Source organism: Pelobates fuscus, chromosome 2, assembly GCF_036172605.1.
Source record: "Pelobates fuscus isolate aPelFus1 chromosome 2, aPelFus1.pri, whole genome shotgun sequence".
In the NCBI taxonomy this organism is placed as follows: Eukaryota; Metazoa; Chordata; class Amphibia; order Anura; family Pelobatidae; genus Pelobates; species Pelobates fuscus.
Window position 1 is genome coordinate 131,719,172 of NC_086318.1, and position 26,444 is coordinate 131,745,615.

The 26,444-nt window shown below is 43.3% G+C and overlaps 1 protein-coding gene across 2 annotated transcripts in view; it reads right to left on the bottom strand.

Moving 5' to 3' along the window:
* The window catches only part of GNB4 (G protein subunit beta 4), a 137,427-nt gene extending 112,404 nt beyond the window's left edge, over positions 1-25,023 (bottom strand). The window contains exon 1 of one of the 2 annotated variants that reach the window (XM_063442704.1): positions 24,914-25,023. The gene's annotated coding sequence lies outside the window, so the exon portion shown is untranslated. The remainder of the gene's footprint in view (positions 1-24,913) is intronic. The other variant, XM_063442705.1, reaches the window with a different exon arrangement.
* Between the last annotated feature and the right edge of the window lie 1,421 nt (positions 25,024-26,444).

The following is a 26,444-nucleotide window of genomic DNA, read 5'->3' on the forward strand; positions in this document are numbered from 1 at the left end:
AAGGCCGGCCCTGTATATATATATATATATTATATATATAAAAGGAATGCATGTTTAAAATGGAATGAGGCAAAAATACGATTCTTTGTTAAACTAATTTGCATATGCCCACCCAGAATCCTTTGCGATAGTAACATCACTGCAAATTTGTGATTTTTGTGGCAAAAGCAAGTGTTATGGCTTGACTGGTGTGCAGATTTTTGTTTAACATTGTATTAACTATCCACAGACTTCAGGTGGAAGGGGTTTTCAATCACATTTTCCCCCCACTATAACCTTTTTGGTTTTTGCTTCCCTATATACACTGCGCAAACATTTTTTAAATAAATAATAATAAAGGGAACACTTAAACAATACAATGTAACTCCAAGTCAATCACACTTCTGTGAAATCAAACTGTCCACTTAGGAAGTAACACTGAGTGACAAAAAATTTCAAATGCCTTTGTGCAAATGGGATAGACAACAGGTGGAAATTATAGGCAATTAGCAAGACACCCCCAATAAAGGAGTGGTTCGGCAGGTGGTGACCACAGATCACTTGTCAGTGTAAGAAATGATGAATTAGAATCAAATTAGAAGGTAAATCAAATTTAAGAAATAGAATGTAGATCTGTATGATTAACCTTTGGACCTTTAATATCAAAAGGAGATGTTACAAGTGCCATGTAAACCAGGAGGAACAAGGTGGTGTCATTTCCAGGACAAACAGTCTTTGATCTAACTGTTAATGTAGATGGGACAGTTGGGGTTATCTCCAAAATCAAATGCCTTTTGTCTTACTGTTAACAAAGCATACCTTAGAACAGGATATTAGGCCAGTTTGTTCATCCTGAGTTTTGTGTTATCAATAGGGTGTTAATGTTTTCCCCAACTTATATTTAAATAACAAATAGCTGTTTACTTCTATTGTGAACCACCTACATCAAACAAGAAATAAGGAATTTACTTTATACTTTATACTTTATACTTTAGAGCACATTGTTAATGCATTCACTAATATATATCTATGAGTGGTCTTTGTTTTGTAGCTTGTATATGAACTGTTTATTATTCTGATGCAAGTTAATAACCAATATATATTGTGGTTGCCTTAATTGATTATTTGAGATATTGTATTTATGGAAAGTGTTGTGATTATTCCATTCTTCTGTGATACACTGTGACTTGAATGTTATTAATTATTGAGGTTTCTATGTTTAATACTATTTTATTAAACCTGATGTATTACCAGTGAATTTATTTCTTTTATTACACTTGTTCGTGTGTTTTATTTGTTGCACCTTCCTCAAAGAACAAGGACCCTGTGTGGAAGGGTAAACTGTAATTTCTTACAGTCAGTACCTATGCTTCCTGGCTGATGTTTTGGTCACCTTTGAATGCTGACGGTGCTTTCACTCTAGTGGTAGCATGAGACAGAGTCTACAACCCACACAAGTGGCTCAGGTAGTGCAGCTCATCCAGGATGGCACATCAATGCGACCTGTGGCAAGAAGGTTTGCTGTGTCTGTCAGCGTAGTGTCCAGAGCATGGAGGCGCTACCAGGAGACAGACCAGTACATCAGGAGACGTGGAGGAGGCCATAGGAGGGCAACAACCCGGCAGCAGGGACGCTACCTCCGCCTTTCTGCAAGGAGGAACAGGAGGAGCACTGCCAGAGACCTGCAAAATGACCTCCAGCAGGCCACAAATGTGCATGTGTCTGCTCAAATGGTCAGAAACAGACTCCATGAGGGTGGTATGAGGGCCCGACATCCACAGGTGGGGGTTGTGCTTACAGCCCAACACCGTGTAGGACGTTTGGCATTTGCCAGAGAACACCAAGATTGGCAAATTCGCCACTAGCGACCTGTGCTCCTCACAGATGAAAGCAGGTTCACACTGAGCACATGTGACAGACGTGACAGAGTCTGGAGACGCCGTGGAGAACGTTCTGATGCCTGCAACATCCTCCAGCATGACCAATTTTGCAGTGGGTCAGTAATGGTGTGGGGTGGCATTTCTTTGGGGGGCCACACCTGACTGCCATTAGGTACCGAGATGAGATCCTCAGACCACTTGTGAGACCATATGCTGGTGCGGTTGGCCCTGGGTTCCTCCTAATGCAAGACAATGCTATACCTCATGTGGCTGGAGTGTGTCAGCAGTTCCTGCAAGACAAAGGCATTGATGCTATGGACTGGCCCGCCCGTTCCCCAGACCTGAATCCAATTAAGCACATCTGGGACATCATGTCTCGCTCCATCCACCAACGTCACGTTGCACCACAGACTGTCCAGGAGTTGGCAGATGCTATAGTCTAGGTTTGGGAGGAGATCCCTCAGGAGACCATCCGCCACCTCATCAGGAGCATGCACAGGAATTGTAGGGAGGTCATACAGGCACGTGGAGGCCACACACACTACTAAGCCTCATTTTGACTTGTTTTAATGAGATTACATCAAAGTTGGATCAGCCTGTAGTGTGTTTTTCCACTTTTATTTTGGGTTGAATAATTTGATTTCCATTTTTTTATTTTTGTGTGATTTTGTTGTCAGCACATTCAACTATTTAAAGAACAAAGTATTTCAGAAGAATATTTAATTCATTCAAATCTAGGATGTGTTATTTTTGTGTTCCCTTTATTTTTTTGAGCAGTGTATATACTCACACACATATATATGTTTTATTACTGCCCCCATACTTTTTTCCCTGGCCCCTCATGCGCCCCCCCCAAATATGAATTCTGAAGACGTCACTGTCTAGTTATCATCATTATTATTATTTTTTTATTGTTGTATTTCATTTTTTTTTATAGTTTGTGCAATTTTTGTATACTTTTTTGTGATTGAGGTCACCATATATTGGCTGAAGAATTGTCTATTTGTTACAGCATTGAGTTATGAAGCATAACACATTTATTTAAATGTTATATATATTTTTTTTCACTGCATGTGAGTACCATTGTTTATAGGGATACTAGCCCAATTTTTATATTTTGTTATATATTTTAATTTTGTTGATCTTACATAATCACTAGGTGATGGCTGAGGAGCAACTAGCATTTGCACTTTTATCTAAGAAAAAATGTTTGAACATTTCTAACATTAAGCATTTGCACTTTTATTCAATCTTGTGGCAGTATATCTATGAATAAAGGTCTAGTTTATATTTTTTCATTAAAATCACCTGTTTGAGTGTGTTATCATTCTTTATATCTTATTATTTTGATTGGAGGCCTTTATAGTGGGTAGCCTGAGCCTCGTTATCTTTGCTTCCAACTGCCTCCACTCCTCCTCTTTATTTTTTTCCTTTCTCATCTTCCTCACTCTTACCATACTGTCCATAGAATTACTAATGACATTTACCTGTTACTTTTATTTTGTTTTCACTCAATTATTTTGTTCTGTGCGTCTATTGTCATGATATGATGTCATGTATTTGAATACTGCTTCTTTAATAAACTTTGGACGATAGACCAAAATATAATGCTCTAATTAACTAAAAAGCTCGATCTGTATCTGTGTAGAATGTTATCTGTACAAAGCTGGCTTCTTTACTCCCAGAGGATGAAAGCTCATTTTATATTCTATTCTGTGTATATGAGTACTATTCTTAGTACCTGATCATTAGCACCATAGGAAGTGTGATGTCACAGCACCCTGCATTTATGGAGATTTGGCAACTAAACAAGATATATAGCACCAGCTGTTATCAGGGGAAGGTTGCATGTTATTTAAACACAGGCAGAAAATGTAATTTGGGGTAGTTTAAAAGCATGCCTAAAATAAACAAAATTGTATTTTTCTCTGCATTAACATAACAACATTAAAGTGCAGTCATATAATATAAGGACTGGGGAAAAAACAACAAGAAACAGCTGGAATAATGTGCAAACATAGCACACAATCAGAATCCAGTGTAACACCCTGACATTCATCTTAACGTCACTATGTTGCAACAAAAGGGTAAAGTTCTTGCTGTGCAGGGATTTCTGAACAATGTACAGAGCTCCCATAAAAACAATGGGAGAACCTGAATAGGCTGAGGGGTCTTAGGCAGCTTCAGTTCCCTAGAGAAGTCATAGTAGAAGCTGTAGATTCTGTAGACACGTCAGACATAAGGTCTCTTGAAATCTGAGCTTACATATTTTGGTTTTCTTGCATTTGAATGTGTTGTATGGAGCTTGGACTCTCCTTTTAAACTGCCAAACTATATGCTGTCAATGTTGATGAAATCTATATTTTGCTATCTCCAATTTTCTATATGGGGTTATGCATTATATAGGCTATTCATTGAACACTTTTCTTCCTGGCTACCCCACTTTCTCTCCTGTAGCACTCCTTCCCTCAAACTTGGGGACTTTAACATCCAAATCAACAACCTCAACTGCCCTGATGCCTCGCGTCTGCTCTCTGTAACCTCCTCCTTTGGCCTCACACAGTGGTCTACTTCAGCAACTCAGACAGCAGGAAAAACTCTTGACCTCATCTTCACCGATCTCTGTACCACCTCTAATCTCTCCATTGTTTCATTTCCTTTATCTGACCACCATCGGCTGACCTTTGACATCGGCATACCCTGTAACCAAATTTAACGTCAACTCTCCAATCCTCCAATCTCACAGAAACCTCCACTGCCTTGATCTCCAACATTTCTCCTCCAAACTTTAACCCATCTCAAATCTTACTTGCCCTAACTCTGCAACCTCACTCTACAAGTCCACTCTCTCCTCTCAACTAGACATCATGGCACTTCCTACATTTAAACGCAGCAAGTACACCAAGCAGACCCGATACCTCCAAAAATGTTCCAGAACTACTGAACGCTGCTGGAGAAAGTCTTACTTTGCACCTGACTTCCATTACTATAAATTTATGCTGCGCTCCCACAGTCTGGCTCTTTCCTCTGAAAAAGAAGATTATTTCAACACCCTCATAAGCACACTGTCCCGCCAACCCAAAAGCCTATTTCACACCTTTAATGCTTGAATGCTCTCCGTCACCCTGTTGCTCTCCCTCCTCCTACCACCCTGTCCGCCTCAAACTTTGCAATTCACTTCACTGAGATTTCTACACTTAGGAAAGAGATCTCTTATCTCTCTCCCTTACCAATACATCACCCAACCCCACTCCCTCCACTGTTCTATGCTCATTCACATCTACTACAACGGAAGAGGTTTCTGCTCTGCTCCGATGCTCCAGCCCCACCACCTGTTCCCTCAATCCTATTCCCTCATCCTTTCTAATCCACACTGTCTCCCTCTCTTGCTCTTCCTCTCAATAACATTTTCAATCTCTCTCTTTCCTCTGGCACATTTCCTTCACCCTTCAAGCATGCAACCATAACCCTGATTCTGAAAAAGCCCAACCTTGACCCCAACTCCCCATCCAACTACCGCCCTATATCACTACTACCATTTGCCTCCAAGATCCTTGACAGAGTTGTGTGTGCGAGATTGACTTCCTCGAATCCAATTCAGTATTTCTTTCTCTGGTCTGCCTCTTCTCCCAACCCCTCTCTGTTGGCAATCCTCAAGGTTCTGTCCTTGGTCCCCTACTGTTCTATATCTATACTGCCTCCCTTGGTAAACTCATCAGCTCCTTTGGCTCCCATTATCATTTATATGCAGATGACATGCAAATCTACGTGACCTACCCTGATCTATCTCTGCCCATCTTGATTTGTGTCTCTGACTACCTCTCCGCGATTTCCAACTAGATGGCTGCTCACTTCCTTAAATTCAACCTGTTCAAAACAGAACTTCTGGTCTTTCCTCCCTCAAGTATTGCTACTCCTGTGTCTGTCTCCCTCCAAGTCCATGGCACCACCATCACCTCTACCTCACAGGCTTGCTGTCTAGGTTTTCTATTTGACTCTGACCTCTCCTTCACTCCTCATGTCCAGTGGATCGCCAAATCCTGACGCTTCCATCTCAAAAGCATAGCTCGCATCTGCCCCTATTTAACACCGGATGCAGCTAAGGTGCTGGTCCATGCCGTTGTTCTCTCTCGCCTTGACTACTGCAATCCCCTTCTCATTGGTCTTATGTGTTCCCAGCTTGCACCACTGCAATCTATAATGAATGCGGCAGCGAGGCTCATTTTTCTGTCCGCCCGCACCTCCCACACCTCCCTCTTCTGTCAGTCCCTACATTGTCTTCCAGTTAGATATAGGGCTCAATTAAAGATTATGGTGCTTGCTTACAAGTCCTTACATAATGCTGCTCCAACCTACAAGTATGTCCCGTCAAGGCCCCTGCGCTCTTCAGAAGACCTACGTCTATCCTCTGTCCATACTCCCACCTCTGATGCTTGCCTTCAAGACTTCTCCAGGGCTGCACCTTTTCTGTGGAACTCCCTTCCCTTCTCTGTTAGACTTTCACCCAGTCTCCACAAGCGTATCAATGAAACTGTTAGCAGGTTTTCATCCTCCTACCCAATGACTCTTCTCCTGCAACTTTAAAAAAAAAATAACCTACTAAGTTCTCAGTGAATACTTTTCTAGCAACCTATTTCGTTACCCCTACTTATACCATTTGTGTCACTATACCCCACTCCCTCTAGCATATAAGCTCATTGAGCAGGGCCCTCAACCCCTCTGTTCCTGTAGGTCCACTTGTCTGTTAGCTCCACCCATTGTACAGTTCTACAGAATTTGCTGGAGCTATATAAGTAATAAAATAATGATAATAATAACAAATCGAATAGGCAAATACCAACTTCTACTGACAGAGATACAAAATTACTCATGTTAAAAAGTACATCACTCTTTTGCACAAGTCTTCCACTTTCTTAAAGGAACACAATAAATTTCCAGGGACACAAACATGTATTCCTGACCCTATAGTGTTAAAACCACCATCCAGCCCCCCCCACTCCCCCCCTAAGGCCCCTTCTTGTCCCCCTAAATATATTAAAAATCTTACTTTTATTCCAGTCTGCTGCTGCTAGCTCTGTCCATGATCTTACCTGCCTGGCTGACATCATCAGAAGTGATTAAAAAAGCACTGGAACGGCTGAGACTGTCAAGGGGGCAGATCAGGGGCAGAGCCAGCACAAGCCAAACACAGCCCTGGCCAATCAGCATTTCCTCATAGAGATTAATTGATTCAATGCATCTTTATGAGGAATGTTCATTGTGCAGCACTGCCCCAGGAAGCACCTCTAGCAGCCATCTGAGGAATGGACAGTGGAGGTATCCCTAGGCTGTAATGTAAACACTGCCTTTTCTTTGAAAAGCCTTAAGTGAATGATTATACTCACCAGAACAAATACAATAAGCGGTAGTTGTTCTGGTGACTATAGTGTCCCTTTAAATTTACTGGAGCAATTCATTTTTCTTGACCAGCCAGGAACAGAGAGTTTGTCAGGAGAAAATGAGTGAAGAAATAGATCAGAAATTATACAATAAGTCTACACTAGCAAAATTAATAAAATGTGTAATTATTCAATTTCTGTTTGTTTTTTACATTGCAGGCAATTAAAGGTTTTCCATAATCATGTCACTGTTAACAAGATTTTGTTTATTTAACAGTTCAAGGGAAACAGTCACTTGTTTGGATTTTTTATATTATGTTAACTTATACCCCTGTATTCAACAAATCTGTATATTTAGGGTGTCAAATACATAAATAAATATAGGAATCAAGACCTCTTTATTCTGCCTCCATCTTGATTTATTGTCAATCACTGAAATTATGTTTCTATTTTACCTCCTCATTTGCAATGCTTGCCCTGAATTTAACTATATTATGATGTCATTTCCTAAATTTCTAATGTAAATTTATAAGAAAAGGGAGCATCACGTGGAAAAAAAAACCTGTTTATACTAGTTATAGTTGATTGTCAATGTTTTATTCAATAACGAAATTTCCCATTAAAAGACCACTAAGGACTAAGGTTACCCAGACTACTTTATCTCAATTAAGTGGATTGGGTGCAGTGGTCCTATCATTTTAAACCTGCAATGTAAAACACAGCAGTCCAGAATACCTCTAGAGGTGCTTCCACTGCACTGACAGAGTAAAACTTGTTCACGTGACATTGCAACGCATAGCAATGGAAGCGCTTAGTGTCACGGCACATGCGCAACAAGATCTCAATGCTCCGCTATGAAAATGAACCAGCGATGCCTCCTCAACAACGTTGCATGAGGCGGAGAAGTGAACAGAGCTGAGGGAGTCTCTGCACAGGAAAAGGGTAACTAAAAAAAGCTTTTTTACAGGTTTTATACAGGAAAAGCTGGGGCATTAAATGTTACTAGGGATATGAGCACTATAACGTCTTTAAGAATACAGGTTTGTATTCCTAATACTACAGTGTCTTTTTTAATATGATGTGCTAGTTAGGGCCATAAAATAAAATATACAGTGTATAGAGCTTTAAATCTAAGAAAACACTCTGTAGGTGTATGATTGCTTTACATGATTTAATGTTATATTCACACTAGAGTAGCTTACATCATGGTTGTCGAACGTGCGTTTCAGTTTAACACACTCACGCATCCATGTTCCACCCCAATTGTGATAGAATGAAGCCCATGGAACAACGCAGTAGGAGGAGTGGGCCTTGACAGAGCCAGGAAGTGGGCAGGTGCTAGTGTTTGGGGGTTGGATTAGTTTAATGGAGCTTGGGGGCGGAGACAGGGAGTATAAAGAGCAGCCATTTTAGAATAGGGGCCATTTTAACCAGAGCCTTTCTTACCTGTAAATTGTGTCAGGTCGGCGAGGTTCTTTTTCTTTGTCGTTTCTGCAGGATTATGGCGTCGCTAGATGAGATTCTGGATGGTGTTCGGGCAGCGGTGAAGGACAGAGGACTGGATTGGCTTCATCAGCAGTTGGGGACTGCCGGGCCTGCTCCTGCGGTACCGGCCCGTCGACCGGCAAGGAGAACGAGACCACCTCAGCGTTTGAGCCCGGGCGCTGGGCCTGCAGCGCGGCGGCGGAGGAGCCCTTCAGCGGGAAGTGGGGTGACCGACGGTCCGGGTGAGCCCCGGTCAAAAGAGCCAGGCAGGCGCACGGCTCGCTCCGGTGGGCGCGGCAGCGGCCTGGCAAGGACGGCCGCGCAGCGCATGGTGGCGGATGGATCTAAGCCACGCGGTTCCGCGGCTGGCAGGAGGAACGGTCCGGGCGGATCTCGGAAGACGGCCGGGTCGGAGGCCAGGCTGGCTGGGAGACATGTGAGCGGCGGCACAAAGCGGACACGTCCCGGTGAGTCAGCCACTAGTGCGAATGCTGGAGGGCAGGGGTGTGATGGTGATGGCAGATGTATGACGGCCCCTCAAGCTGTGGGGGGAGGCCAGGACAGCAGTGTGAGGGCAGGGACGTCTCAGGCTGAAGCAGGTCAGGGAGACAGAGGCAAGGACAAGGGGACCTCACAAGAAGCGAGTGGGTCTGGGCACACGGCAGGCTGCCAGGATAGCGGAGATGAATCGGACATGGGGCAGACGGCCGAGGAGAGGCCAGGCTCGGCACTGACAGTTGAGGGACAGGGTGCTCAAACTGTTAAGCTGGTTAGGGATGTCAGCGGTAGGCGGGAGGGCCCATCTGGCCGCTCCCAGGGTCAGCTTCACGACAGGGAGGCCTCAGGGAGTGAGTGGAGAACAGAACGACGCTTCTCTGGTGTCAGGCGCAGCGTTTCGAAGAGCAGAGCAAGGAGTTCAGGGAGCAGGGAAGGATCACCTGCGCGGAGCGGGTGCAGCTTAGCAGGCTCATGTTGCAGGAGGCGTGATTCCAGGGATAGCATGAGGAGGAGTCAGCGGAGAAGATCGGGTTCCCCGGGAGAGAGGCTCAGTGATCGGTGGAGGGGGTCATCTCGTGAGGGCAGTCGCCCTGCGAGACGCAGCGTTGCGGAGGAGGATTGGGAGGAACGTAGGGAGGAAAGGCGGGTGAGGAAGGCTCAGGACAGACTACCCAGATTTCCTTCTCCCTACAGGTCTCGGAGCAATACCCCTACGGTCTCGAGGCGAGTCCAGGCAGATGGGAGTCGGCGACAACGGGATTCTCCGGTGCCTGAAAAGGTGGACGGAAGGACAGCGCCTCTGCAGCCAGTTACGGCCAGAGGTTCGAGTGGTGAGTTCGCACACACACGACACCCAGGACAGTTGTTAAATGATTTAGGAACATTCTTAGATTCTTGGTCTGGGAAAGAGGGGTCGCCTGCGCAGTTCGGGAAGGTGTGGGCACGTGAGAGTAGCCGGGACATAGCTACAGGGCTCGGGGTTACGCAGCTGTCCGTGCATGGTGGAGGTGAGTCCGGAGCCGGGGCTGATTTGTCTGGGTTGGAAGGAGGGGGCGAAGAGCGGGAGGTAGGTGATGTCCCGGATGCGGCGCGGCAGAATGTGCACGTGTCCTTCGCGGGCCCCCTCGGATGTCATTTAAAAATAGAAGTGAAGGAGAAGATATGGAAAGGTGAGTTTGTGGAGATATTTTCCCTCCTTCCCCTAGAGGAGTTTTTAGACTTGAAGGAGGAGGATAAGAAGGATGCTAAAAAGGAGGAAGAGGAGAAAAGGCGGAGGTATCGCAAGATACCTAAGACCTTTGGGAATTGGTTGAGGGCCTTCTGCATTCTAGCTAGCGTAATTGGGGAGAAGGCGCCGGGGCGTTGCTCAGAACTATTTTGTTATTTGGATGGGATAGGTGACGCGTACCGAACCTACGGAGGTTTGGCTTGGTGGAGGTACGACGAACAATTTCGTCAGCGGCTGGCAGCGAATGCGAGCATGCGGTGGGACCAAATGGACCTGCCGTTATGGATGCGCCTTATGATGGCCCAGAAGGCGGCGCCCTTTCCTGGGGCAGCCGGCACGGCTTCAGGGGCCGGGTCGGCTGGGCAAAAGAAAGGTTTCTGTTGGATGTTCAACGAAGGACATTGCAAATGGGGAAATAATTGCAGGTTCCGGCACGAATGCTCAGGCTGCGGGGGGTCCCACAGTGTCAACCGTTGTTTCAAAAAGGGTAAGTCTGGCGGGGGAAGTGGGCCCGCAGGGGCGGCAGCCACCGCAGCTCCCGTTGGGAGCGTCTCCGGTGAAAATAGACGCGATGTTGCCTTGGCTAAGGCGATACGTTAACAAGGAAGATGCTATTTTCTTGTGGCGGGGTTTTCGGGAAGGGTTCTTTATTCCCTACGTAGTTAGGGGACCTGGTACGTTATGTGGGAATCTTAAGTCAGTGCGGGAACACCCAGAGGTGGTGAGGGACAAGCTAGGTAAGGAAGTGCAACTGGGGAGGATGGCGGGGCCGTTCTCGGCACCGCCATTGCCCGATTTGCGAATATCCCCGCTGGGCGTGGTCCCCAAGAAGGAGGCAGGCAAATTCAGGTTGATTCACCATTTATCGTACCCAAAAGGGGCTTCGGTGAATGATGACATCGACACGGCTCTTAGCTCCGTCTCTTATACGTCATTTGACAAGGCAGTCGAGTTGGTTCGGAGGCTGGGGCATGGGGCACTGATGGCAAAGGTGGATGTGGAAGCGGCATTTCGACTGCTCCCGATACACCCGGACTGCCATCATCTGCTCGGGTGTTGTTTTGAAGGGGAATATTTTGTTGATCTGTGCCTGCCTATGGGGTGTTCGATCTCGTGCGCCTATTTCGAGAAGTTTAGTACCTTCTTGGAGTGGGTTGTGCGGACGGAATCGGCAGAGGGTGCGGTGGTGCATTACCTAGATGATTTTCTTTGCGTGGGCCCGAGGGATTCGGACCGCTGTAAGCAGATATTGGACGTGTTTCAGTGGGTGGCGCAGAAAGTAGGGGTCCCCTTGGCGGAGGACAAGACGGTGGGGCCTACGACGTGCCTTAGTTTTTTGGGCTTAGAAATTGACTCCGGTAAATGGGAATGCAGGTTACCGGGGGACAAATTGTCACGGCTGCGGGAGCTAGTGGCCACGGTAGGGAGGGCCAAGAAAGTGACACTGCGAGGGCTCCAATCGCTGGTGGGGAGCCTTAATTTCGCGTGCCGGGTCATACCCATGGGGAGGGTTTTCTGTAGGCGCCTCGCGCGAGCTACGTGTAAGGTGCGGCTGCCATCGCATTACATTAGGGTTTCGGCGGATATGAAGGCAGATTTAATGATGTGGGACCGGTTCTTGCAGGATTTTAACGGAACGGTGATTTTTCGGGAGCCGGCGGCATCGGGGGAGGTTGTTGGTTTGTACACCGACGCTTCTGGCAGCGTAGGCTTTGGGGCTTACCTGGGGGGTCACTGGTGCGCTGAGCCGTGGCCGGAGGCCTGGAGGCAAAGCTCGCTGATTAAAAATCTGGCGTTTCTGGAGCTATTCCCGGTAGTGGTAGCGGTGAGTTTGTGGGGACGGGTGTTATCCAACAAGCATATTATATTTCACTCAGATAACATGGCGGTCGTACAGGCGATCAATAGTTTGTCGGCGTCGTCCCCCCCTGTTTTGTGTTTGCTGCGGCGTTTTGTCCTTCTTTGTATGTCTTCTAATTTGGTGTTTAGGGCTAGGCACATCCCTGGTATGCTGAATGTGGTAGCTGATGCGCTTTCTCGTTTTCAGTGGGAACGATTTCGGGAAGCGGCGCCGGAAGCTTTGGCACAGGGGCAGGCTTGCCCTGGCGAGATGTGGCAGCTCGGGACCGCATGCTTGGGGAGTGTATAAAGAATTCTCTTGCGCCGAGCACGTGGTCTGGCTATGTCAAGGTGTGGAAAGAATGGGACGAGGCGGTACAGCAGGTAGGGGGTGACAGTTCGCAAGGGCAGAGGGTGGACGTGCTGTTGTGGGTACTGTGTCGCTTGTTTGCTAAACAAGCGTCGCCGGCCGTGATAGATAGGTGCATGTCCGCCATGGCGTTTTTGTTCAAGTTCAACGGGTGGGAGGACATTACGAAGAATTTTCTAATACGCCAGGCTTTGAAGGGCTTTAAGAAGGGTAAGAAGCTCGCGGACCCGAGGCGACCGGTGTCGTTTTCGGTTTTGCAAAACCTGTTAAGTGTGTTGATTGATTTGTGTAATTCCCCTTTCGAAGTGACACTATTTTCCGGGGCGTTTGTCTGGGCGTTTTTTGGGGCTTTTCGCATTAGTGAGCTGGTGAGTGCCAACAAGTTGGGGAACGGAGGTTTAATGTTCAAGGACGTGGTCGTGGGTGTTGATCAGGTGCAGATATGGCTGCGCCGGTCTAAAACGGACGTGTACGGCAAGGGCCGTGCGGTGGTACTGTATGAGTTGCCAGGATCAGAGGCTTGCCCAGTGGCTTGTGGCAAAAGGTACTGTGAGGTGCGGCCAGAAGGTAAGAGTTGTTTCTTTTTACACGCCGATGGTTCAGCGTTGTCGAGATTTCAGTTTCTGCGGATTTTTCGAATGGGTCTGCAGAGAATGGGTTTAGAGCCGAGTCAATTTGGGACGCACTCCTTTCGCATTGGGGCAGCGACGGAAGCTGCGCGTTTAGGTCTGGGGGACGAGAAGATCAAGCAAATTGGGAGGTGGGAGTCCGTGCGATTCCGCTCGTATGTAAGGCCTGATATGTTGGTGTAATGGCTAGGGTGCAAGTATCCGGGGATGGGGTCGTTGCCTTTTTCTGCCACTAACTTTGTCTCTTTTCAGGTTTGAAAGTTTGGTTGCTGGGCCACTCGTATGTGTACTGGGCGGAGAAGAGGGCCGCAGTTCGCAGAAGCGGATCACAGCTGGGCTTTCCTTTGGAACGAGTGACTCTATGTTGGTTTGGTTTCAGGGGGGCAAGTTGGCAGAGTTTGTGTAATTTTTTGTTTCAGAAAGTGGTTGGAGGGTCGGTCCCGGATGTGGTATTGATTCATGGAGGAGGGAACGACCTAGGTGGGATTCCACAAAGGGAATTGGTGAGAAGGATGAAAAGGGATGTAGATCGGCTGAGGGAGCTGGTTCCTGGCGTGGTGTTGGTGTGGTCTGAAATGGTGCCACGTTTTGCGTGGCGGCACGCCAGGGACCCGGCTGCAATAGCTCGATCGAGGGGTAAGGTGAATAAGATGATGTCAGTTTTCATTAGACGTTCTGGGGGCGTAGTGGTGCGTCACAGAGAGTTGGAGGGCATGTTACCTGGGTATTTCAGGAGGGACGGTGTACACCTGTCAGATGTGGGGAACGATTTGTTGAACCTTGGGTTCCACGAAGGTATTGAGCAGGCCCTGTTTAGGTGTGGTGGGGGTCGCACATGCGCTTAAGGAGGTCAAGCCATGTGCTGTGGCGGAACAGGGCATAGGAGAAATTGGAATTTGGCGTAGAGTTTGGACTGGACAGGCCGAGGTGTAGGCCTGATGGAATTAAGGACTGGTTGGTTCTAGCTCTTCGGTGGCGACGAACCTGTGGGTGTAGGGGTGTCTGAGGTACACCCCTACAGTTAACAATATGATGTGGGGCCTCTTTGGTAGGCCGTGTTTCAAGTGAATTGTTATTTGTTATATATTGTTCAATTGGTGGGGTCATTGTCAGGGGTACTGTGTGGGGGGTATAGTAAGTTAATGTATAGTTGGACAATGACCCCAAATTATGTTAATTTATGATAATTTAATTAATAATTTAATTAATAATTTAATTAATAAAGCTGTGGACTTTATACTCCAACAGAATTAACTGTGTCCGTGTCTTATTCAGTTTAAGGTTATAGTACATACGAATATCGTCTGTACAAAGGTTTATATAAAAGTTTAGCACATGCCGAATAACGTCTGTGCAAATGTCATGAAGCCCATGGAACAACGCAGTAGGAGGAGTGGGCCTTGACAGAGCCAGGAAGTGGGCAGGTGCTAGTGTTTGGGGGTTGGATTAGTTTAATGGAGCTTGGGGGCGGAGACAGGGAGTATAAAGAGCAGCCATTTTAGAATAGGGGCCATTTTAACCAGAGCCTTTCTTACCTGTAAATTGTCCCACCCACCCTCCCTAGGTTTAGCAGTTCCGTTTCAGTCACAGCGGCGGAACAGGGCATAGGAGAAATTGGAATTTGGCGTAGAGTTTGGACTGGACAGGCCGAGGTGTAGGCCTGATGGAATTAAGGACTGGTTGGTTCTAGCTCTTCGGTGGCGACGAACCTGTGGGTGTAGGGGTGTCTGAGGTACACCCCTACAGTTAACAATATGATGTGGGGCCTCTTTGGTAGGCCGTGTTTCAAGTGAATTGTTATTTGTTATATATTGTTCAATTGGTGGGGTCATTGTCAGGGGTACTGTGTGGGGGGTATAGTAAGTTAATGTATAGTTGGACAATGACCCCAAATTATGTTAATTTATGATAATTTAATTAATAATTTAATTAATAATTTAATTAATAAAGCTGTGGACTTTATACTCCAACAGAATTAACTGTGTCCGTGTCTTATTCAGTTTAAGGTTATAGTACATACGAATATCGTCTGTACAAAGGTTTATATAAAAGTTTAGCACATGCCGAATAACGTCTGTGCAAATGTCATGTAATTTCCATATCCAGCAATGGAGGAGCACATGCCTCTATGAGTTTGTTGTGATTGTTTTCTCATGACTTAAGTCCAATTACCTACCAGTTCCCAAATTAGCTACATAACTGAATAATGTGTACAAGCCACAAATAGTGTTACGGTTTGTGCCCTTCAAAGGGATAGGACAGATTTGTCACTTTAAGGCTAATATGAAAAATTTTAGATACATAGGTTTTTGAGTATAAAAAAATATGAATGCAATGGATGTTCATCTCAAGTGCCTATAGGCTCAAAATTATCTCCCCCTTACCACAAAAAAAAAATAAATCTCAGTTGCTTCTATGTTGTCTGGAGAACACACAACAAAGTATTTTATTTAAAATTTGCTTACCCGTTTCCTACACACATTAAAAATATTGAATCTCAAATGTTGGAGATGCGGGGAGGGAGTGGAGTGGGTACAATGTTACATGTCTGGTGGTCTTGTCCGAGCCTCCAGGACTTCTGGAAAATGGTCACAAAAGTGGTATCAAATGTTACCCAAACAGAGCAGTGTTGTACCCCCGACCACTGTATCTTGTTCATATTACCGAGAGATATACCTAAACCACTGACCAAACGTACTTTCCAGATCTTAAGAGCGGCGAACACGTTGCTTGCGAGAGCAAGAATTAATAGTGGACAACTCCATATAGTTCAGTAGTATCCAACAGCTATTGTTCAAGTATATCAGGTGAACTGTTGAATTGGGTCAGGTGTAAATGATCTGGTATATATAGGAAAATATGAACCAATTGGGTCAGCTGTAAATGATCTGGTATAGATGGGAAATTGCCAAGCTTCTATATTTATTTTAAGAGACATGAGAAAAAATATCCTTGTGGTTTATAAGCAAGTGTTTTGCTTGTGTGTGTATATGTGGGTGTGTGTGGGGAACAGCGTCTTAATCTTTACTAGAATATTACATAAGCTATTCTCATCTTGCACCACCCAGATATAAATCTCAAGTCAAACAGATCTAATAAGTATGATTGACATTGACTTCTTACATTAAATCCATGCTGTCTCAGATCTTTACAGCATAATGGACAGTATTAAGGATTCACTAATTCTTTTTTTCTTTACATTGTCTCTATAAATTTCTCTACTACAGACATTAGACTTAGAGAACTATAATTACCCAACTTCTCCAAACTATCATTCTAATAATTTAAAAATAACATCATATGTGCAATTCTCCTTTGCAATGAAGTGACTTCAGTGAGCTACTGATGTTTAAAGGTACACATAATGCACCATAACCACTACAGCCATTTAGCAACTTATCTAGGCCCTAAGAGGAACTGCATGCCATCCTGTCTACCTTAGCAGGATAAGCCATATGTTTCTATAGAGTAATGAGGCCAATGAGTACAGTCTGTACATTACAGAGCATGCTGGCTTCTTCTGCTGAAGAAGACCAGATTGGCAGATGCGCCCGTGGGGACGCAGCAGGACCCAGGTAAGTTGTGAAACTGTGCTAAAAGAAGTGGTGTGTTATGCCTAGATTGACTGGCAGTCTATCTGGCTTGCCCAAATACTCAAAAAACACTGGCCATGGTTTTAATGGTTTTAAGGTCGTAGAGAACATAATTTTAAAATACTGAATAATGTTGTCTAAGAAATTTTAGGATGAATGTATTTTTTACATATAGGGTATACTAGCTTTAAAGGGTCATACATATTCAGAGAAAACAAACGAGTTAAAGAGCCATTGTCATGTTTGTTTTCTTTCAGTTTTGTTTTCCAAAAAGCTTGTGCATTTTAAAGCTTTTTTGGGATACCGTCCCAGAAAACATGTCCCAAGGATGTATCCTGCATTTTGAAATCTGCCAGCAGATTTAAAAATGAAAGAGGGGACTGTACGCTAGGACCATGCACAGAGTGCTAGAGCTGCATCCTTGCGTAGTCTACTTGAGGGGGCAGGCTGTGTGTCAGCCAGGCCACCCTCTTTAAGGGCAAGGCTGCCTCTTTGACAGTCAAACCCGCCACCTTGACTCCTATACAATTTAACTCTCCTAAACCTCAGGCTTATGTCATTCACCAATTTTCCACTGAGTTTCATCTTCTCTCCTCCCCTCATTGTTGTGAACGCCTGCCAGGAAGAATCTCAATGTTTGTCAGACTGTTTCTAAATGGTTTGACATGAAACTAGGGAACACCTGGATACTTAACAACATAGTCACTGCAGTGAGCATTGCCACTTAAGTTCTGCCAAATGCCAAGAATCACCCTAAATGAAAAAGTAGTCCATACAATTTCTTATGTATAACGAAAAATACAAAGGTGAAAATAAAAACAAGAGACAATACAGGAACAAAAATGATTAATTTAGACGCAAAGCCTGCAAAGTAACAATGTAGCTTTAAGCTTATTAGTAAAATAAGACCGTTCATGATAATGAAAAGATAATGAAAATAAGCCCCAGTTATGGACTGATGATAGAAAAAGGGACCAGAAGGGCACCTCGTATAACGATGGACAGCTGTGGCACTCAGATGCTTTGAATTAAATTTCTCATACTGCTGAGCCTGTCTAAAGATGGCAGACGTGTCATGGCTAGTCAATATTAAACCGGAAAAATGTAAGGCAATAAGACTATAAGAAGCAAGCAGTGATGCAAAGGTTTTTTTTTATGCATCAAATCAGAAAACTGGCGCACACGGAATGACGATTTAACTGCAATCTACATCTAGTTAAGTGTATCCATCGCTTTTCTATAACATGGCAGACTTGGCTGAGAGGCAAACAGCACATGCATTTCAGTTGATTACGGGTAGAAATGGGTAAGAATAACTGATTTAATATTTACAAAGGAAAGAAAAAATTGTTACTCAACCTATCCCTCTCTCTTCTACCACGGGATCTATGTAATTAAACAGATTTATTATAAGTTAAAGGGGGCGCAAAACAAGGTTCTTATGACATGAACATCACTAAGTAAGAGGGGACAATAAATTGCCCACTCTGGAAATAAAGCAGAACTTGGAGTGTTCTGTTTCTAAATTAAGCTGTGACAAGCACTAAAAATAGCTTTTCAGCCAAGTGTATCTATCTACCCAGTCTGAATTTAAATTGCTTCTTCACCCCTCCCTCCCCCCAACAGATAACAAAACCTGTATATTCTGTACAATATCTGACTGTATATGATAGTCAGGTGAAATGTAACAATTTTTTCCCATTAGTTTAAAAAAAGAATAGATAAATCGCGCTCAGAATATTTAAATCACTCCAGCAGAGCAAGCAACAGACAGCAGCTACCATTTTCTGTATGCAACCTGTAGGAAACCTGTCATAATGTTTTATTGTTTTTTTTTAAAAAAAGAACACCAATATTACAAAATATATATTTATTTTCCAATGCTTCTCATTGTGTGTGTGATGATGCCAAACTTGAAAATCTGAAAACCTTCAGCAAATCAGTCTTCAATGAGGAAGAGCCCCTAGTGGCTGTCTGACAGCCACTAGATCTATGATTTAGGCAAAATGTAAACATAGCTGTTTCTGATAAATACTAATGTTTTACATTTCCAGACAAAAGGGACCGAGTGGAGAATGGGACTGGAACTTCATGGTGGTCAGAACCATCTTGAGAGAGCTCCTCATTTAACCTTTGTATTTATCGAGCTTCTTAACCCCCAGCGCTTTCATTTGGTACTAAATAGTGACTTACATGTTTCCTGAACCGGACAAAGTGCCCTGGACAGGTAGTACACCATGTCTGCCAAATCTGAGGAGATTGTGAAACCTAACAAAAATGTTGTGCGGGAAAGGTGAACACTCTCCCAGTCCATGAAGAACTGGACCCTAACAGAATTCTTATACTGTCCCATTCACCCCCTCTGGGCCCGTGGGGCCATGTCTGAGGAGATTGTGAAACCTAGCAAAAACATTGGGCGGGAAAGGCGGACACTCTCCCAGTCCATGAAGCACTGGACCTTAACATAATTCTTACACTGTCCCATTCACCCCCTCTGGGCCAGTGGGGTTTATCCCGCTCCCCACTGGACTGATCCATATAGCTATACTATCACCAGACAACTGCTCCTGCCTATTTTCCAGACGCATTGCGCTTTCCAAGATGGCGACACGCTTCCTTGTGACAGGTAAAACTCATACTGACCAAAAAGGATCAGCACGGCTATATTGAGCGATCCCTTATTAGGCCGGAGGAAATCTTCGAGTGCTTTTGGGCAGCACTGGAAGTACGTGCAGCAGCATCGCCGTTTCTGCCTCAGGAGGTAGATCGAAGGCGTGAAAAGCAAGTAGCGATAGGGCCCCCTCTGTCCGTCACACTTACAGAAGCTCCTGTCCGGCTCATCAATGGCCCATCTAGGCAGAGGGCCACTAGGGGCTTGTTCCCACCACATCATCCACAAAAGCTGAAGACTGTCTGCCGAAAGCAGCAACAGTCCACAGGGCCTTCAGCTGTTTCCCGAATGGGAAGGACTTGGACTCTGAGAGCCCCTGAGTCTGTGGTTTGCAGATGTCAGCCCCCGAACGGGCCTGCCTTACTTCGTTATTGTTCTACAGTTACCCCCAGCAACCTTTCTGAGTGCACCCTGTGCTTCCTGATTTTGGATTATCCATTGTGTGACGGCCTCCTGCATAAGCTTTGAGTCCCCCTAATATTAGTGGAAGCACCTTTATCTTTATTTGACATGTTCTCTTTCTTTAAGCCTTATTTAGTTTGTTGCGGTAACATGGCAGTGTATTCAGTTCCAGTGGCTTTTTCTCGTGTCTGCCTAGCATGTTTTATTGCATTAATACTTAGCCAGTACTCTCCATGTCTAGATTACCTTATATGCTTACCAGGTTAGTTTTGTCCAGTATTTAGACATGTACCCTAGCTTGATTACATTATATTATAACCATTGTACAGTATTCTCGAAATGTCATGCAATGGTCTTACTATGTATTCTAATGTACTCGCTATAAACTAAAACCACGTTATTGAGATGAGTTGTTTTAATACATATAGCGTCCTTTTAAAATAAACGATTTTATGTATTAGCCACCGTGAGTAATATATTATAATGTATGTGTAAAAGTAAATACTTATGTTCAGTGTATCTAAAGCTTAGCCTTTCTATGAGGTGGAATGCTTTTGCTAAGTGATCAAGAGTCAGTGTGTATTCATAAATCCTAATGTCATGTACTAAAGCTAGGCATCTCCAAAAATGCACTTTGGGAGGTTTCAGACTTTTATATTGTGCAAGGATTAAGATGGCCACCCCCACAGAGAAGGACTTTATTTATTATTGACATTTATATAGCGCCAACAGATTCTGTAGCGCTTTACTATATTATAAGGGGGGAGAGGAATTTAACTATAAATAAGACAATTACAAAAAAACCTTACAGGAACGATAGGTTGAAGAGGATCCTGCTCAAAGGAGCTTACAGTCTATGTATTATTATTATTAACAAGCATTTTGATACCTCCAACATATTCTCCAATTCGTTTACAATTATAGAGTGGAAATATTTGAGATATGTAAGTAACATAAAATAATTACAAGGGGCAAGAGATGAAGAAGGCCCTGCTCACATCAGCTTACAGTCTATGAACCAGCAGATGCACTGACATTCTACTCATTTATGTATTCATTAAAAAATAATACATAACAAGGCGATATATAATCTAGAGATTTCATCAGTCCTCCATCGTTGGAGATGTGGTGTCTTTTAGTAAATATATCATGTGGCATGAGTGATTTTCACATCATGAACTGAAAGCATTTGTGAAGCTTTGGTTTTTAATAGTAATGACACTGAAATGGTTTTCTTGATTTAGAACTTACTTATTATTTAGGAGGAAAAGTTCCTATTTGGACCCTAAACCCTCTGTTCCTCTGAGATTGTAACAGAGCTCCACAGCAATAATACTTACATTAAAGGGTTTTTAATCAAAGAATAATGCCCGATTGGCATTATTACCGGCGCAGGTGAACGTTCTGAGTTAGCATAGGAAGCGTGAGAGGGAAGGAGGTAAAGAAGGTAGAGGGGGGGTGGGGGAAACAAATATTGTTGGGCAGGGGAAATACATTTTGACAGGATAGCGAGGTGGGAAGTTAACAATGAAGGAGGGTGGGTGAGAGAAGCAATTAGATCTTCTGTGATGCCGGGGCCGGAATGATGTCATATTCTGGTTCCCAACGTCACAACAGGGCATACGAGGGAGCGGAGCTAGATGAGCTTGATGATTACAGCTCCCTCGCAGTGCCTCCTTTCTCCCTCAGCAGGCTGGGTCCATTCCCACTCAGCTGGCATCCTCCATTATGGACTGACAGACACCAAGGCACCTGGGATTTGTCGAGCACTGATCTAACCTATCTCTTCTCCAGCACTGCCATGCTCGGAGATCTGTGGGTGTTACGACCCCATACTTTCCCTAACAGGGCATATATTCCCATGACACCAACAGAAGCATCGGTCACTCTATATTCCACCAGTAAGCATGAGATATGCATACCTCCCAACTCCAGTGTCCTGCTAATCGGGAGGCCTGTGGAAGGGAGCATTATGACATGATTGCGTCACTAGCTCCTCCTCCAAAGTAAAGGCCCCATTTGGAAAAGGGGTGTTTCCATCCGAGTTAATAATAGGTCAGCCTGGAATAAATGCATGCAAGGCTGCCTGTCAATCATGCAGGCCTGCCCACAGAGGGCAGGACATGGTTCAGGGTCCTAACTGCCTAATCATAACACAAACACTTCTATTGATGCGCTTGTGTTATGATTGTTGGGAACGGTTCCCTAGTGTCCCCGAAAGCAGGACACCAGGAAACAAGGCAGGGCAGGACCAGAAAGTCAGGACTGTCCTGCTGAATTTAGGACAGTTTGGAGGCATAGATATGGCATCTGAGTCTTGTAGAGCCATTTCTAGGAGATCCTTCCTCCCCTCCCCCCACAGGTCTATGCTTAGAATTAATAAATCTGGTGATTGAGGGACAGTTTATTTAAAATAAAATTTTAAATAAAATTTTAAGTAAAATCTATACATTTGCTAATATATCTGTTATTGTGTGTACTATTACTATACATGTACATCTTAATTGTGAAAAATAGTGGATTTGTCTTCCCCACAAAACACACCAAACAAACAACCATTAAAGTGCCTCTGTCACTTCTCTCCCCCCCCCCCAAAAAAAAACAACTATTTACAAAATACTCACATTGATTGTGTTGTAAATTTACTGAAATTACAACGCAGTCAAAAGATATGATAAGACAAAGTAGTGACTTTGTATTATGCTTTTTTTCCACCTCCACCCTGATGTGGTCTTGCAGGATCATCCATTGACCTCAGGTTAAATCCCCTGCTTTTCCCTTCCCTTGTTTTTTGTGTTATATAAAATCTTTTAAAAATTCTTTAATAACTATTTGAAAAGGTCTGCTTTTAACAAACTTGCACAGCATTTTTGTGGTAAATATGTATAAGAATACTTAGTATATAAAACACAGAGACATAGAAAACGTATACAAGGGATGAGGCCCTGCACATACTACCTAGCTGTGACCGGATCATAAAACATTATTAAAGATGTAAAAAATTCCATCCGCAACTCAGTGACTGTAATATTTGTGAGTGTGTGGAATTTATTTAATTGTCAAGCCAGCACAATTTCTTTAACAATGGAGCATAATGGGAAGATGACATCACCGGCACCCAGCTGTATATTGTTAGCCCTATTACATTGCTCCCCCATTAAATTATTCAGTCATATTTACTGGGGTGAAAGAAAGGAACTTTAACTCATAAGGTGGGCACAATTTCTGGAGATCTCTAAGCACCAAAATCATTTTATTTTTAATGAAGAGATTTAGGGGCATTGATGTAGCATTGCCATTAAAAGACCCAGACTAAAATAGATTTAATAACTGAATATATTTTATGTTCGCCATCATCAGCATGCAAATTATGCCGACTGTGTATGCCCCCAGTGCTTGGCAGATCATACAATTGCAGTGCATGTGCTGTACATCTGCAATCATTCTCTGTGTGTTATTATAATTATTTTGTGTTCATGTACTGTCCCCCAAACATTTGTCTCTCACTGAACTTCTGTAAATAAAATGGCAAATCTCTTGAACCCAGTTGGTCAGTCATTTTTCCTATGAAATCAAAGTATTTAGATTTCCCCAATGATCATCAAATTGTTGTAAATTCTTCTTGAAAAGCCCTGAATGTATATTCTTGCATTACCCCAATAGTGTTAAAATTCAACCTCCCTTTCATCTAACGTATAAAAATCTAGTGAATAAGCTGAATTCACGCTGACATTATGTTTTATAGTCACAGATTAAAAAAACAAAACAAAAGAACTAAATATTTAAGAGATTCGTTTTATTTTATATTTTGCAAATATACCCATAGTAATTTTACATTTTAATTCTATATAAAATAAGTGCCATTTTGTTGTACTGTTGTTCTTGGCTGATCAAGCACCAAAATGTATGTGTGACACTGTGCACTAAAGCTGGAACTGTGGTGAAAAAAAAGGGAATGCTAATTGTATGACACAAACAAACCTGGACAATTTAAAACATTTAAAATAATAATTTGGCTGATTTGGACTAAAATGCATAATGCATTTGCCAGTTCTACACTATTGCCAGTGTCAACCCATCTCTTTTCTTTTCTTTAATCCTATCACAAAATATAACTAAAATGGGGTTTTCTAATTAAACCCCAACTAGGTTCCAATAACTTATGTGACATGGTTACAGTAAGTGTAATCTGATGATAGAATCACTCAGAATGCTCTTAATTATTTTATTTATATAATATGAATATTAGTAGAATCCCTGCTGACTGTAATTACGTGACCAAAATGGCACATTTATTTAAATGCGTTATAGAGAAACAAAACAATTACATTACAACATGCAAAATTGTATTTTTAAATGAGACAATAGTAATGGCTATTATTACTGCAACCCTATATATATATATATACATATATATTCAGGAACATAAAAAATACGCTTATACATTACACCGCCAGAGATGTCTGACAGTGAAAATCATAAGAACATCATCGTTCCTGCCTCCTAAAGTGGCACCATTCACACTGGGCACACCCACAGAGCCAGCTGTGTTGGAATAAATATAGACCATCTTTATGTGTCTCCACTGTGTCACAGTGATAAGCATTAGGAAAAAGATCCCTTCCCTCTAGCATGCAAGGATATCCTCCCCCTTTACATAAATCAAGCCCAGCATTGCAGTCCCTCCCTGGGGACCATTTCCTGATATCTAAACCTAAAAATCTGCATGCACACATTGTCATCAGTGCACTGCAGATCACAGCAAACGCACATTAACACACACACACACACACACACACACAGTGAAAGGTACATTTAATATACATTGTATCTGCTCCTGTATAGCTCTAGAATTCTGATTTAGATTATCCAAATTCTAATGTTGACTGGTATACAGAGAGATAGAGAGATGATAGATAGATAGATTAATTAAAATAAAGCTGGGGAATGATAGCTCTTACCTGCGATCGCATGTAATTGTGTTATTTCCAGCTGATCTCTTTTTGTGCTGTCTCTCTGTTGTCTGCTGTAAGGGAAGCTGATGGAGGAAGGCTGTGCAATGGATGCTCTCAGATCCCAGCCCACCCCTGCCGCACAGAGTGAAGGGAACTGTAGTTTAGAAAGACAGCATCACATGAATGTGCCTCCACGGTTTTGTATAAATCCCCTCCTTTAATATGATTGAGAGATGAAAGTAATAAACAGATACATAACTTGCTGCATGAGTCTGTAGTCAATATGTTTTAAATTATTAGCAAAACAAAACAAAACAAGCAAAACATTAGCAAAACTGTTTTTCTGTGTGTTCTTTATTGCTATAGTGTTCCTCCCATGGGGATTACACAATTGGCACTAGACTAGAGGAAAAGACGCAGGAAATATTTGGTTTGTCTGAAATGCTAGTTGGTTTTTTTTTTTATCCTTCTTTAGCTTGTTTATGTAATCATTTTAGTTTGTCTAATTTTTCTTAAATATGTTGGTTTCCTTAATGAAATTGAAACCTCCAACATTAACCAATTAAGTGATAGAAAGTGTCTCTAAGTGTAAATACTATGTGGTGTGAGGGTTAATAATAAATAAGTTGGTGGGCTTCCCATCCAATCCCCTGGCATTAGGTATGATGGAATAAATGTGTAAAGATGCCTTGCAGCATGTCCAGTCGGTGAGAGGTAAGGAATTCATTGTTATCTCCCACAATGCTTACATAATACTTCTCCCATCCCTGACTGTAGGGGATGGAGGTAGAGAGCTTCTTCAATTTTTAACTCCACATCCTGACTATGAGTAAGACATTTTGTGAAATCTAACATATCGTACAATTTAGGGTATAGGAGAAGGAAGTGGCAGGTCACAGGTGGCGTAGCTTATCTTTACATTTTATCACAATAGTTGAGGGTCACAAGAAGAACTCTGTGCTGGATTTAATGGTCAGACATCAGGGCGTAGGTACTCCACTGCTACTATTTTAAAGGGTCGCTCTAAGCGCCATAACAACTTTGCATAACTGCAAAGTTTTCATTGCAGAGATTATTCTAACAACAGTCATTTGACTTAAATCTGCCCCCGCACCTCGGTGACCTACAACTGTAGTGATTTGTAATGATTGTTGCAGCTATATGATAGCCCCCAGAATTGTTAGTCATGCAGAGTAAAATGTGGTTCGTAGTCTGCTGAAATTAATAAATCCATATTGCATTATTTGTGAACTGCTCAGCAAAAAACTGATTAACAAAAAAATAATGAAAACATGTGAAATGGCAATGTTGGCACCAGTTTCCTTGACCTAAAGAATTTGGGCGAGGTAGCAAACATGATGGGTTTATGTTCGCCACAACAATAAAAATACTTGTCTAATAGTGTTGTCGCGAACCCGCCATAGACTTCAATGGACAGGCGAATTTTAAAACACACAGGGACTCTTTCTGGCCACAATAGTGATGGAAAAGTTGTTTCAAGGGGACTAACACCTGGACTGTGGCATGCCGGAGGGGG